Raw genomic sequence first — 13,389 nt, forward strand, 5'->3', positions numbered from 1 at the left:
GAGCCCTTTACTCAGGGCCAGGGACACCGCCCGCTCGGTCTTCAAAAAGAACACAGCCTTCCCATACATCTTTGAGGCCGCAACAATGGCCGAGGGGCCGACAACCACGGCCATTGCCTTAACGCAGGCCTCAATAGACATGTTGGGGTGGGGATAGCTCTTCACCCCATGGCTGCATGTCAATAATTGAAAGGGTGACGGGGCCACGTGGGCAGCCACAGAAGCTGCAGCTGCGTAGGTATGAGAAGGCCCCGCCACCGGTGATGATGGGCTTGCCATGGCTCAAGAGCCAAACCCACCCCCAAATTGCAGGTAAGCAAACAAACAAACAAAGAAACTAACTAGGAGGTTTGGGGAGAGGCTGAGGGTACACAGGAAATGGGAAAGACAGGCTGCAAGCGATGACTTTGCTTTTTTTTTTCCCTTAAAGGGTGGTACTCAGAGCACTGTAAACACTTCTGGTCTTCCGGTCTTCTGGTTGTGGGAGGGGTCTTCACCTGGGTCAGCCGAAAGCTGCCCAGGCTCTCGTTTGATCCTGATGTCTCTATTAGCCAGGCAGCTTCAGCTGACTCAGGCTGGGCAAATGGGGTGGGGAGGGAGCTTCCCTGCAACTTTAATGCAACTGCACAGCTCCCTACAGAATTGTATAGCCCCCACCCCTTGTTCTTCTGGCCTCTTTCACCTCCCACAACAGTCCAAATGAAATGAAAGCTTGGTACTCGACACCCACCTCGAAATACAGCCTTTTTCAAAGTCTTTCCTCCTCTGCAGCAAAAGTTGTTGAAAAGTTTTTGCAGTTCTTGCAGTTCCCTCCTCAGCACTCCTTCTCCAGCAGCACCTCCAGCAACTGACTGCAGCACTGTCAGCTGCACCTCGTTGATGCACTCAGCACTCAGTATTCCCAATCACAAAGGAGCCAATCCCAGTGCTGTACCTGTCCTGGGAGTGTTTGATGGGGACAGTGTAGAGGGAGCTTTACTCTGTATCTAATCCCGTGCTGTACCTGTCCTGGGAGTGTTTGATGGGGTCAGTGTAGAGGGAGCTTTACTCTGTATCTAACCCCGTGCTGTACCTGTCCTGGGAGTGTTTGATGGGGACAGTGTAGAGGGAGCTTTACTCTGTATCTAACCCCATGCTGTACCTGTCCTGGGAGTGTTTGATGGGGACAGTGTAGAGGGAGCTTTGCTGTGTATCTAACCCCCGTACTGGCCCTGTCCTGGGAGTGTTTGATGGAGGCAGTGTAGCGGGATACTCTGCATCTAACCCCGTTTTTACTTTTCTTTTTTTTTATCTTCTTTTTTTTTTCTTTTTGTGTTTGATGGGACAGTGTAGAGGGAGCTTTCCTTCTTCTTCTTTGGCCTCCTTATCTCGAGAGACAATGGATACGTGCCTGGAGGTGGTCAGTGGTTTGTGAAGCAGCGCCTGGAGTGGCTATAAAGGCCAATTCTAGAGTGACAGGCTCTTCCACAGGTGCTGCAGATAAAATTGGTTGTCAGGGCTGTTACACTGTTGGCTCTCCCCTTGCGCCTCTGTCTTTTTTCCTGCCAACTACTAAGTCTCTTCGACTCGCCACATTTTAGCCCCGTCTTTATGTCTGCCTGCCAGCTCTGGCAAACGCTGGCAACTGACTCCCACGACTTGTGATCAATGTCACACGATTTCATGTCGCGTTTGCAGACATCTTTAAAGCGGAGACATGGACGGCCGGTGGGTCTGATACCAGTGGCGAGCTCGCTGGACAATGTGTCTTTGGGGATCCTGCCATCTTCCATGCGGCTCACATGGCCAAACCATCTCAAGCACCGCTGACTCAGTAGTGTGTACAAGCTGGGGATGTTGGCCGCCTCGAGGACGTCTGTGTTGGAGATACGGTCCTGCCACCTGATGCCAAGTATTCTCCGGAGGCAGCGAAGATGGAATGAATTGAGACGTCGCTCTTGGCTGACATACGTTGTCCAGGCCTCGCTGCTATAGAGCAAGTTACTGAGGACACAGGTTTGATACACTCGGACTTTTGTGTTCCGTGTCAGTGCGCCATTTTCCCACACTCTCTTGGCCAGTCTGGACATAGCAGTGGAAGCCTTTCCCATGCACTTGTTTGATTGTTGATTAGAGGGAGCTTTACTCTGTATCTAACCCCGTGCTGTACCTGTCCCGGGAGTGTTTGATAATGAAGCTGGATACTGATTTTGAAATCTGTTCCAGGACAGGCCTGTAACACTAAAATGAAGCCCCAGAAAAAACAGCAGCTTAAAGTTGGAATGTGTCGCTGAGGTATCTGCATCTGCAGCCTGCAGTTTGTGCAGCGCCGAGGATATTCTAACTACGGAACCCAGTACAGGAGCCTTATCATTCAAACTGACAGCAGTTCCCCAACACAGCTGAAGCGTGGGCAGGCAGCATTAATACATTAGCAGCAGAGATTTTTAATAAAAAATTATATTTCTTTTTTGTCAGGTTTTAAAAATTTACAGTCTATAATTTATGGGACTCACAATATAGTCTGAATACACAAGGGTTGTGTGTTTAACCAGCCATCTGCACCGTCAGAGTGCGTGTCTCATTATTTTGTCAGGGATTCTCCCCACCAGTCCCACTCTATCCAGATCCCGTGTCCGATTTTCTATCATGGACTCCTCTCCTTCCCAACTCAGTCCGGATCAACAAGATCTACCTCCTGTTTGAAGTTGGAGAGAGGAGAATTCTTTTTTTACACAGCGTGTTGTTGTGATCTGGAACGCACGCGGTGGAAGCAGATTCAATAGTCACTTTCAAAAGGGCAATTGGATAAATACTTGAAGGGGAGAAATGTGCAAGGAAAGAGCGAGCGGAGTGGGATTAATTGGATAGCTCTGTCACAGAGCTAGCACAGACATGATGGGACAAATGGCCTCCTCTTGTGCTCTGTCATTGTATGATTTGCTCTGAGCCACGCACGATGCCTGTGCCATTGACCTTTGCCCGTTATCATGACTCATTGACTTTGCCTTAGTGTTCAGTTAAATTCATTATCCATTTCAAACAATGTCATTGATTGGGATAGATTTTTAAATCACTGCCCAGGGGTTAGACCTGTGTTTCAGATCAAATGTCCATTATATAAATAACCTGGCCCTCATTCCCACTGAAATCAATGGTGCTGAAAACCAGACTGTTTCTCTCATCTGATCTATGTCTGCAGGTTTAAGATTAAAATCCAACCATCGCGGAATCCACAACTTTGTTGTGAAGGGACCAATGGGCTGAACGGCCGACATTCGTGCATTCTCAGGTTTAGTAGATTTCTGATGGGTTGAATGGACAGGTCCCATGCTCACAGGTGTCCTAAGAGAGTCCTTCCCCATTGTGCCAATGGAAGCTCACACTGTTTCTCCATTTCTCTCACTTCAGTCCATGTTGCTGTAACAGTTTGATTTACACTCTGTCAGCCTTGTTGTTCCAGGAGTGATATTTGTCTCACCTTTCCCTGCCGCCAATTATTACCATGTCAGGTACTTGCATGGTTCTGTTGTTCAACAGAAAAAAAGAGGTTAAGACTTGCATTTATATGCCGCCTTCCACAACCTCAGGGCATACAATGAAAGTTTCTGTAGCCAAGGGGACTGCGCCCCTCACCATCTGAAAATTGGCTCAGTTGAGAGCACATAACTACCCTCCAGGTCAGAAGGTCAGAAGGGAATGGGCTCGGTAATCGAGCCCAACACTCCTAATACCAGTGCTGAGGGAGTGCCGCACTGTCGGAGGGTCAGTACTGAGGGAGTGCCTCACTGTTGGAGGGTCAGTACTGAGGGAGTGCAGCACTGTCGGAGGGTCAGTACTGAGGGAGTGCTGCACTGTCGGAAGGTCAGTACTGAGGGAGTGCCGCAGTGTCGGAGGGTCAGTACTGAGGGAGTGCTGCACTGTTGGAGGGTCAGTACTGAGGGAGTGTTGCACTGTCAGAGGGTCAGTACTGAGGGAGTGCTGCACTGTCGGAGGGTCAGTACTGAGGGAGTGCCGCAGTGTCGGAGGGTCAGTACTGAGGGAGTGCTGCACTGTCGGAGGGTCAGTACTGAGGGAGTGCTGCACTGTTGGAGGGTCAGTACTGAGGGAGTGCCGCACTGTTGGAGGGTCAATTCTGAGGGAGTGCTGAACTGTCGGAGGGTCAGTTGTGAGGGAGTGCTGCACTGTCGGAGGGTCAGTACCATGGGAGTGCCTCACTGTTGGAGGGTCAGTACTGAGGGAGCGCAGCACTGTCGGAGGGTCAGTACTGAGGGAGTGCCGCACTGTCAGAGGGTCAGTACTGAGGGAGCGCTGCACTGTCGGAGGGTCAGTACTGAGGGAGCGCCGCACTGTCGGAGGGTCAGTACTGAGGGAATGCCGCACTGTCGGAGGGTCAGTACTGAGGGAGCGCCGCATTGTCGGAGGGTCAGTACTGAGGGAGTGCCGCACTGTCAGAGGATCAGTACTGAGGGAGCGCTGCACTGTCGGAGGGTCAGTACTCAGGGAGTGCCTCACTGTCGGAGGGTCAGTACTGAGGGAGTGCCGCACTGTCGGAGGGTCAGTAATGAGGGAGCGCTGCACTGTCGGAGAGTCAGTACTGAGGGAGCGCTGCATTGTCGGAGGGTCAGTACTGAGGGAGTGCCTCACTGTCGGAGGGTCAGTACTGAGGGAGCGCCGCACTGTCGGAGGGTCAGTAATGAGGGAGCGCCGCACTGTCGGAGGGTCAGTACTGTGGGAGCGCCCCACTGTCGGTGGGTCAGTACTGAGGGAGTGCCTCACTGTCGGAGAGTCAGTACTGAGGGAGTGCCGCACTGTCGGTGGGTCAGTACTGAGGGAGTGCCGCACTGTCGGAGGGTCAGTAATGAGGGAGCGCCGCACTGTCGGAGGGTCAGTACTGTGGGAGCGCCGCACTGTCGGTGGGTCAGTACTGAGGGAGTGCCTCACTGTCGGAGAGTCAGTACTGAGGGAGTGCCGCACTGTCGGTGGGTCAGTACTGAGGGAGTGCCGCACTGTCGGTGGGTCAGTACTGAGGGAGTGCCGCACTGTCGGTGGGTCAGCATGAGTGAATAATTCCACAGACATTTTTAAGTTGTAAATGTATGTTTCTGTTAACATTTTCTAAAATAAATATAAATTACTGTGCAATATTCTATATCTAAATATAAGTTTCAGTATTCACTTTTAATATTAAAATCTAAGTCTTTCTGTTCTTCTTCCAATCTGCTCAGGCACTGAGCCTGGATCCAGGGATTAATAATAATTCCAAGTGCAGCACCGTTGCTGGGTTATGTGTTATTTTATTCCTTGTGTGACACATTCCCAGACACACAGTCCACAATTATATTACAGGCAGACCAGGGAACCAGCAGCTTCAATCAATTTTCTATTTATTAGTTAGAAAATCTGTTCGAAAAGAGAATTAAACTATTAATAGAGCATAAGGCAATTGGGATTTACAACATCGAGCCTGTCTGTGATCTCACTAGCTCTTCCCAGCAGTTCGGACAATCTCTTGGACCAAAGCAAAGCCGAGAGGACAGGGTTTATTGAATGTGAACAGTCTGGCCTTGTGCTTGGTAACAGAGGGCTGTTTCAAGCCAAACCATGGAAACAAGTGTCGGCCATTCAGCCCCTTGAGCTCATGCTGTTTTATGCTGACACTGGGTGCCTGAAATGAAAAGTGTCCCTATAATATCCCTGTTGTGAAATTGTTGCACAGTTTGTCCTGAGCCAGCTTGTTTCTATAATTTTGTTTTCATCACCAAGTGGACCTTTACAAACTCCAATTGACAAATGGCTCCCTGGAGTTTTAATACTTGCAGACAAAGTACTTCAGGAGCGTAAGGACCTGCAAATCCAGCCTTTGCCTTTAGAAAAATAAAGCCGAGTGAGACTTACCATTTGTTCGGAGATTGTACACAATGTCTCACATGTGGAGTAGTCGATAAGAGTTTAGGTTTCTCCTTGTATAATAGGAGGTGGGGCATCATAAGTGGCTACTTCACCTCCGAGACCTTTGTGTTGCCAGCTCTTGCAGGCTCGTCCTGGAATCACCGGGAATTAAAAGATTGATTACATTGCCTGGGCCCTGCCACAAGCAATCGTGGGAGTAAATTCAACTGGAACATTATAAATAATGATGGTGTTTTTGTCATTAAACAATTTCATGTATTAGTTATAAAGATATTAGCGGTGCTGGGGGGTGGAATAAAAGCCTGTTTGACTGGCTGGGGTGGTGTTGTGGTTGGGAGGTGAGGAAATCTCCAGGAATGTGTCCAACACCAGAGTTGGCAACCTCACTGTGCACCTGAGCCTGAAGCCAGTGAGAGACTGTTGGGATGGCCGTCTCCTCTGAATCAGAAGGTTGTTGGCTCATCGACCCGCTCTGCAGACTTGAGTACAAAAGTCCAGGCTGATACTCCCAGTGCTGGAGGAGTGCAGTGTCGTCGCAGGTGCCGTCTCTCAGTACTGGACGTTGAACTGACACCCTGTCTGCCCTATCAGGTGGATGTAATAAAAAAAGAGCGGAGCGGGGACGAGGGGGTGGGGGAGGTCTCCGCAGTGTCCTGAGGCCGATATTTATCCCTCAAACGACAACGCTAAAACGCAACGACAGATGATCTGGGTCATTATCGCATTGCAGTTTGTGGGAGCTTGCTGTGCGCAGATTTGTCGACTTTGTTTTCCATATTATAACAGTGATGACACTTCAGAAAAGTACTCCACTGTTTTCTCTGGGCAACGAGGCTTGGCGCATGATTATGGCCTCTGCAGATCAGATGACGGCGTCTCGGCTATGCCGTCCGCCCTCACAATTAAACTCCTCTTGGCTCTGGTATCATTCTGGTGCAGGGTAGGAGTTACTGCATTACTGCTTCAGCCTCCGGGCAAGGTGTGAGCGTGGTGCAGGGGTCTGAACTGTCGACTCACCGCCAGAAGAGGCAGTGAGAGGGCGTGCCATCCTGAGGTAAACTCAGTTCCCAGGGAAAGCTGTGACCTTTAAAGCTTTCAGTCCCCGGGGGGTGCGGTTGAGGGGAGGCTGGTCTTTCTTTCCAATGAGCCTGCTTCTCGCTTCCTGTCCTACCAGAAAGGAAAAAGCCTTTCAGTATTCAGAATAGGTACTTTCCGAGCTGCTGCAACAATGAGCAACTGAGAAAAGTCTAGTTGCAGCCAAGAGAGAAGAGAAAGCAGCTTCTGTTGGTAAATGGTGTTTTTAATCCATTGTGCCCCCAGTTCTGTCTTGATCAATCCAAACGTTGAAATGCTGTCATCACCACTTTGCTTCCACGATAATATTCAGTGGTGCTTTGTGTGGCAAACAATGTTTTGGGCCTTAAGATGGAGTCACCACCAACAACTTGCACCTGTACGAAAACTTTAACTTGCAGTTAAAGGTCCCAGGAGCATCAATCAGACAAAAAAAAAACTGGCACCGAACCGCAGAAAACAGACTGACACAAACATCAGGATGTTCCAAAACGCCTTCTGAACAATGAAGTACGTCTGAAGTCCAGACACTCTTGTAATGTGGCAAACGCAACAGTCAACTTGCACACAGTAAACTCCCACATACAGCAAATCTGGCTTACTGTTAGTGACGTTGATTGAGGGGTAAATATTGGATTTGGACACTGGGGAGAACTCCCGACCGTCCTTCTTTGTAATAGTGGCAGGAATGTGAGAGAGGGATTACAGAGTCCACCCCAGATATAGGAGAGTGAGAGAGGGGTTACAGAGTCTACCCAAGATATAGGAGAGTGAGAGAGGGATTAGGGGGAACTCCCCAGAAATAGGTGAGTGAGAAATGGGTTAGAGGGACCTCCCCAGATATAGGAGAGTGTGGGAAGGGTTAGAGGGACCTCACAAGATACAGAAGGGTAAGAGAGAGGGGTTAGAGGGGAATCCTCAGATACAGGAGTGTCAGAGAGAGGGTTTAGAGGGGAATCCTCAGATACAGGAGTGTAAGAGAGAGGGTTTAGAAGGGAATCCTCAGATACAGGAGTGTGAGAGAGAGGGATTAGAGGGGAATCCTCAGATACAGGAGTGTAAGAGAGAGGGTTTATAAGGGAATCCTCAGATACAGGAGTGTGAGAGAGAGGGATTAGAGGGGAATCCTCAGATACAGGAGTGTAAGAGAGAGGGTTTATAAGGGAATCCTCAGATACAGGAGTGTGAGAGAGAGGGATTAGAGGGGAATCCTCAGATACAGGAGTGTGAGAGAGAGGGATTAGAGGGGAATCCTCAGATACAGGAGTGTGAGAGAGAGGGATTAGAGGGGCCTTCTCTGATTTGATAGCCTATCTTACTGAACCTGTTACTGTAACAGAAAAATGGCTGGGTAATGGGAATGTTTGAGGCTGGGGTCAGTGATTTTCAGCATCAAATCTGAGCTGTGCTGGAACTGATCCAGGCCTGGGTCAGCACATGGAAGCATTTTGAGTGAATTAAAAGGCTGATTGCCTGGCTGGATTTTCCATAGCTTGCTGATTTTAAATTGTGATAGCGCAGGTCTTGAAGGAACGTGGAGACTGAGCCACACGCTCTCTCATTACCAGGTACAGCTCTGGGAGCATTCATTTCCACCACCACGGGGAATAAGTTGGGGCAGGTAAGGTTTTAAGAAGGGTCTTTAAGGAGGAGAGAGAAAGACGGAGAGGTTTAGGGAGGGAATTCCAGAGCTAAGGGCCCCCCGGGCAGCTGAAGGCACGGCCGCCAATGGTGGAGCGATGGGAATCGGGGGATACTCGAGAGGCCGGAATTGGAGGGGCGCAGAGATCTCGGAGGGTGATCCAAGCAGCCTCAAGGTCAGCACTGGATGTCAGCACCACTGTTCTTAGCTGAGTGGGAGCAATGACAGCCTCCATCAGTGGCCAGAGAAGCAGCTTCCTCAGAGCATTCAGAACTTAACTGGGATCATCCGAGCAGCTCTCACACCAACCGCTAGACCAGCACCAGTGAACAAAAAGAAAGACTTGCATTTCTATTGCGCCTTGCACAATCTCAGGACATCCAAAACGCTTTGCAACCAATGAAGCACTTTTTGGAAGTGTAGTCACTGTTGTAACGTAGGAAATACAGCAGCTAGTTTGCGCACAGCAAGATCCCACAAACAGCAATGTGACAATGACTCAGATAATTTGTTCTTTTAGTGACGCTGGTTGAAGAATAAATACTGGCTCCAGGACTCCCTAGAGAACTTCCCGTGGTCTTCTTCAATCCTTTATGTCGACCTGACAGGACAGATGTGGCCTCAATTTAATGTCTCACCTGAAAGATGGCAGCTCCGACAGTGCAGCACTCCCTCAGTACTGACCCTCCAACAGTGCAGCACTCCCTCAGTACTGACCCTCCGACAGTGCTGCACTCCCTCAGTACTGACCCTCCGACAGTGCAGCACTCCCTCAGTACTGACCCTCTGACAGTGCTGCACTCCCTCAGTACTGACCCTCTGACAGTGCAGCACTCCCTCAGTACTGACCCTCCGACAGTGCTGCACTCCCTCAGTACTGACCCTCCGACAGTGCAGTACTCCCTCAGTACTGACCCTCCGACAGTGCTGCACTCCCTCAGTACTGACCCTCCGACAGTGCAGCACTCCCTCAGTACTGACCCTCCGACAGTGCTGCACTCCCTCAGTACTGACCCTCCGACAGTGCAGCACTCCCTCAGTACTGACCCTCCGACAGTGCAGCACTCCCTCAGTACTGACCCTCCGACAGTGCAACACTCCCTCAGTACTGACCCTCCGACAGTGCAGCACTCCCTCAGTACTGACCCTCCGACAGTGCTGCACTCCCTCAGTACTGACCTTCCGACAGTGCAGCACTCCCTCAGTACTGACCCTCCGACAGTGCGGCACTCCCTCAGTACTGATCCTCTGACAGTGCGGCACTCCCTCAGTACTGACCCTCCGACAGTGCAGCACTCCCTCAGTACTGACCCTCTGACAGTGCAGCACTCCCTCAGTACTGACCCTCCGACAGTGCAGCGCTCCCTCAGTACCGGCTCACCGACAGTGCTGCGCTACCTCAGTACTGACCCTCTGACAGTGCAGCACTCCCTCAGTACTGACCCTCTGACAGTGCGGCACTCCCTCAGTACTGACCATCTGACAGTGCAGCACTCCCTCAGTACTGACCCTCCCACAGTGCAGCGCTCCCTCAGTATTGACCCTCCCACAGTGCGGCACTCCCTCAGTACTGACCCTCCGAAAGTGCAGCGCTCCCTCAGTACTGACCCTCCGACAGTGCAGCGCTCCCTCAGTATCGACTCTCCAACAGTGCAGCACTCCTTCAGTATTGACCCTCTGACAGTGCAGCACTCCCTCAGTACTGACCCTCTGACAGTGTGGCACTCCCTCAGTACTGACCCTCTGACAGTGCGGCGCTCCCTCAGTACTTACCCTCCGACAGTGCGGCGCTCCCTCAGTACTGACCCTCCGACAGTGTGGCGCTCCCTCAGTATTTACCCTCCGACAGTGCGGCGCTCCCTCAGTACTGACCCTCTGACAGTGTGGCTCTCCCTCAGTACTGACCATCTGACAGTGCAGCACTCCCTCAGTACTGACCCTCTGACAGTGTGGCTCTCCCTCAGTACTGACCCTCTGACAGTGCGGCACTCCCTCAGTACTGACCCTCTGACAGTGCGGCACTCCCTCAGTACTGACCATCTGACAGTGCAGCACTCCCTCAGTACTGACCCTCTGACAGTGTGGCTCTCCCTCAGTACTGACCCTCTGACAGTGCGGCACTCCCTCAGTACTGACCCTCTGACAGTGCGGCACTCCCTCAGTACTGACCCTCTGACAGTGCTGCACTCCCTCAGTACTGACCCTCTGACAGTGCGGCACTCCCTCAGTACTGACTCTCCGACGGTGTGGCACTCCCTCATACACAGTGATGGCCTACATTCAGTGCTGTGGAGTGCTGGCTTGAACCCAAGACCTATTGATTCCAAGGTAAGAGTGCTGCCCACTGAGTTATGGCGAGGAGGAAAAGGCGTGCCCAATTCAGCACGCACCTCTACTAAAGCATTTCCTTATTTCTGTGACATAGTTCCCAGTTACAGCTGTAAATATGGGATGATTGACAACAACAGACGAGGATCTGTTCGCCAATGGAAACAAATGTGAAATGCTTTTGGCCAAGAGGCTCGATTTATTTTCAGTCCTAGAAAAAAAGTTTCATTATTTCCATCAATTCTGTGTGAAGGGCAAAACAAAAAAATTGTTTATTTTCCCTACTATCAGGAGCTGTTGTTCAAAGGTTGGAGTCTGCAAGTGTTCCAGTAGCCAAGCTCTTTTGTATTTTTCCCAGCTTTGGAGTCTTTGCGTGCTCACAGAGGGTCAGGAGTTCAGCAATGGATGAGAGGACTTGGAGGGCACTGAACGGAGGCCTGGGAACTTGGCACAGGGAGGGTGAGAGAATAAGGGACTATGTCCTCAATCGTTGGCTTATTCAGCTGGACAAAGCGTTGGTTAAGTGTGCAGTATCCCATCAAGCACTCCTTCAATGGATGCGGGCAGCTTTGTCAAAACGAGTCCGTCTGACTATGATCTCGGCTACCTGTGGTCTTAAAAAGGAGAGGAGACATAAATACTGTGGCTACAAGAGCAGGTCAGAGGCTGGGAATCCTGTGGTGAGTAACTCACCTCCTGACTCCCCCAAAGCCTGTCCACCATCTACAAGGCACAAGTCAGGAGTGTGATGGAATACTCTCCACTTGCCTGGATGGGTGCAGTTCCAACAAGCTCCACACCATCCAGGACAAAGCAGCCCGCTTGATTGGCACCCCATTCACAAATATTCACTCCCTCCAACACCGACGCACAGTGGCAGCAGTGTGTACCATCTACAAGATGCACTGCAGCAACTCACCAAGGCTCCTTCGACAGCAGCTTCCAAACCCGCGACCTCTACCAGCTAGAAGGACAAGGGCAGCAGCTGCAATGGAATGGGTAGGAATGGAACCAGGATAGGGGCAGACCCATCCAGCTGGACAATACAGGAGAAGCGATGGAAGAGGTTGGTCTGGTGAGCTGTGCCAAAAGCTGAGTAACTAGGATAGACCGGACACTAGCTGGGGAACTTTTTGAGCTACAGACCTGGCAGGGGGGTGGGGGGGCGGGTGGAGTGGGGTGGGATACTTCACTGGGCACTGCACTTACGTCCCAATGCCATCAGGTGAAGTGACGATTTTAAAAACCAGAACTAAGAGGTTGGAACCATCAGGAAAGGCGAAACAGGCTGGGCTCTTTTCTCGAGAAAAGCAAAATTCAAGGGGTGACCTGAGAAAAGTCTTTAAAATTATGGAACGTTCTGATGGGATTGAAATAGAGAAGGTGTTCCCATTTCCATGGAAGAGCAGAATTAAATATAAGACAGTCACTAACAAATCCAATGGGGAATTCAGTGGTGAGAACGTGGAACTCGCTACCACAGGGAGTGGTTGAGGGGAATAGCAGAGATACATTTAAGGGGAAACTGGATAAACACAGGAGGGAGAAAGGAATAGAAGGATATGGGGATGGGGTGAGATGAAGTGGAGTTGGAGCAGAAACACGAGCACGGACCAGTAGGGCCGAATGGTCTGTTTCTGTGCTGGAAATACGAAGTAACTCGATGGCAGGTAATTTAGCCAACCAAAGTAATTTCAGAAAAATCTAATTTAAACTTCGAACCAATTCTTACTTTTGTAGTGAGAAGTTCAATAATGAGCTGAATGAATTATTACAAGTAACGAGAAACAGAATGTGAAATCGATGTGATTTGGGAATAGCTACTCGAGAGATCAGCTCATTCAAAGCAGAATGGAACTGGGAGGGGATATGGAGAAAGTTGTGGGTGGGGGGAAATGAGGCAGCATGTTAATTATTTAGGTGTCGCGCTGTGACAGAAGTTACACAGCAACGAGTTGCCAAGGTGACTGACTTTATATGTAGATTTAATTTCAGTTCTCTCACCTCTTCTTGCCTGCTGAAGGTGCTGTCTCTCAGCGTGATCCGGGTTCCCACTGGACCACAGTCCAGGAGCTTAGCTCAGTGGCCGAGTGTGTGTGTGTGTGTGTGAGTGGAAGATTCAACCAAGGGATGCATCACACCCTATCTGCTCCTGCCCTCTCCCCCTCCCTATCTCTGTCACCTCCACCAGCCCCTACAATCCTCTGAGATCTCTGCGCTCCTCCAATTCCAGCCTCTTGAACATCCCCCGATTCCCATCGCTCCACCATTGGCGGCCGTGCCTTCAGCTGCCTGGGGGCCCTAAGCTCTGGAATTCCCTCCCGAAACCTCTCCGCCTCTTTCTCTCCTCCTTTAAGATCCTTCTTAAAACCTCACCTTTTGACCGAGCTTTTGGTCACCTGTCCTAATATGTCCTGATGTGGCTCAGTATCAAATGTTGTCTCATCATGCTC

This window comes from Heterodontus francisci, chromosome 46 (assembly GCF_036365525.1).
Source record: "Heterodontus francisci isolate sHetFra1 chromosome 46, sHetFra1.hap1, whole genome shotgun sequence".
In the NCBI taxonomy this organism is placed as follows: Eukaryota; Metazoa; Chordata; class Chondrichthyes; order Heterodontiformes; family Heterodontidae; genus Heterodontus; species Heterodontus francisci.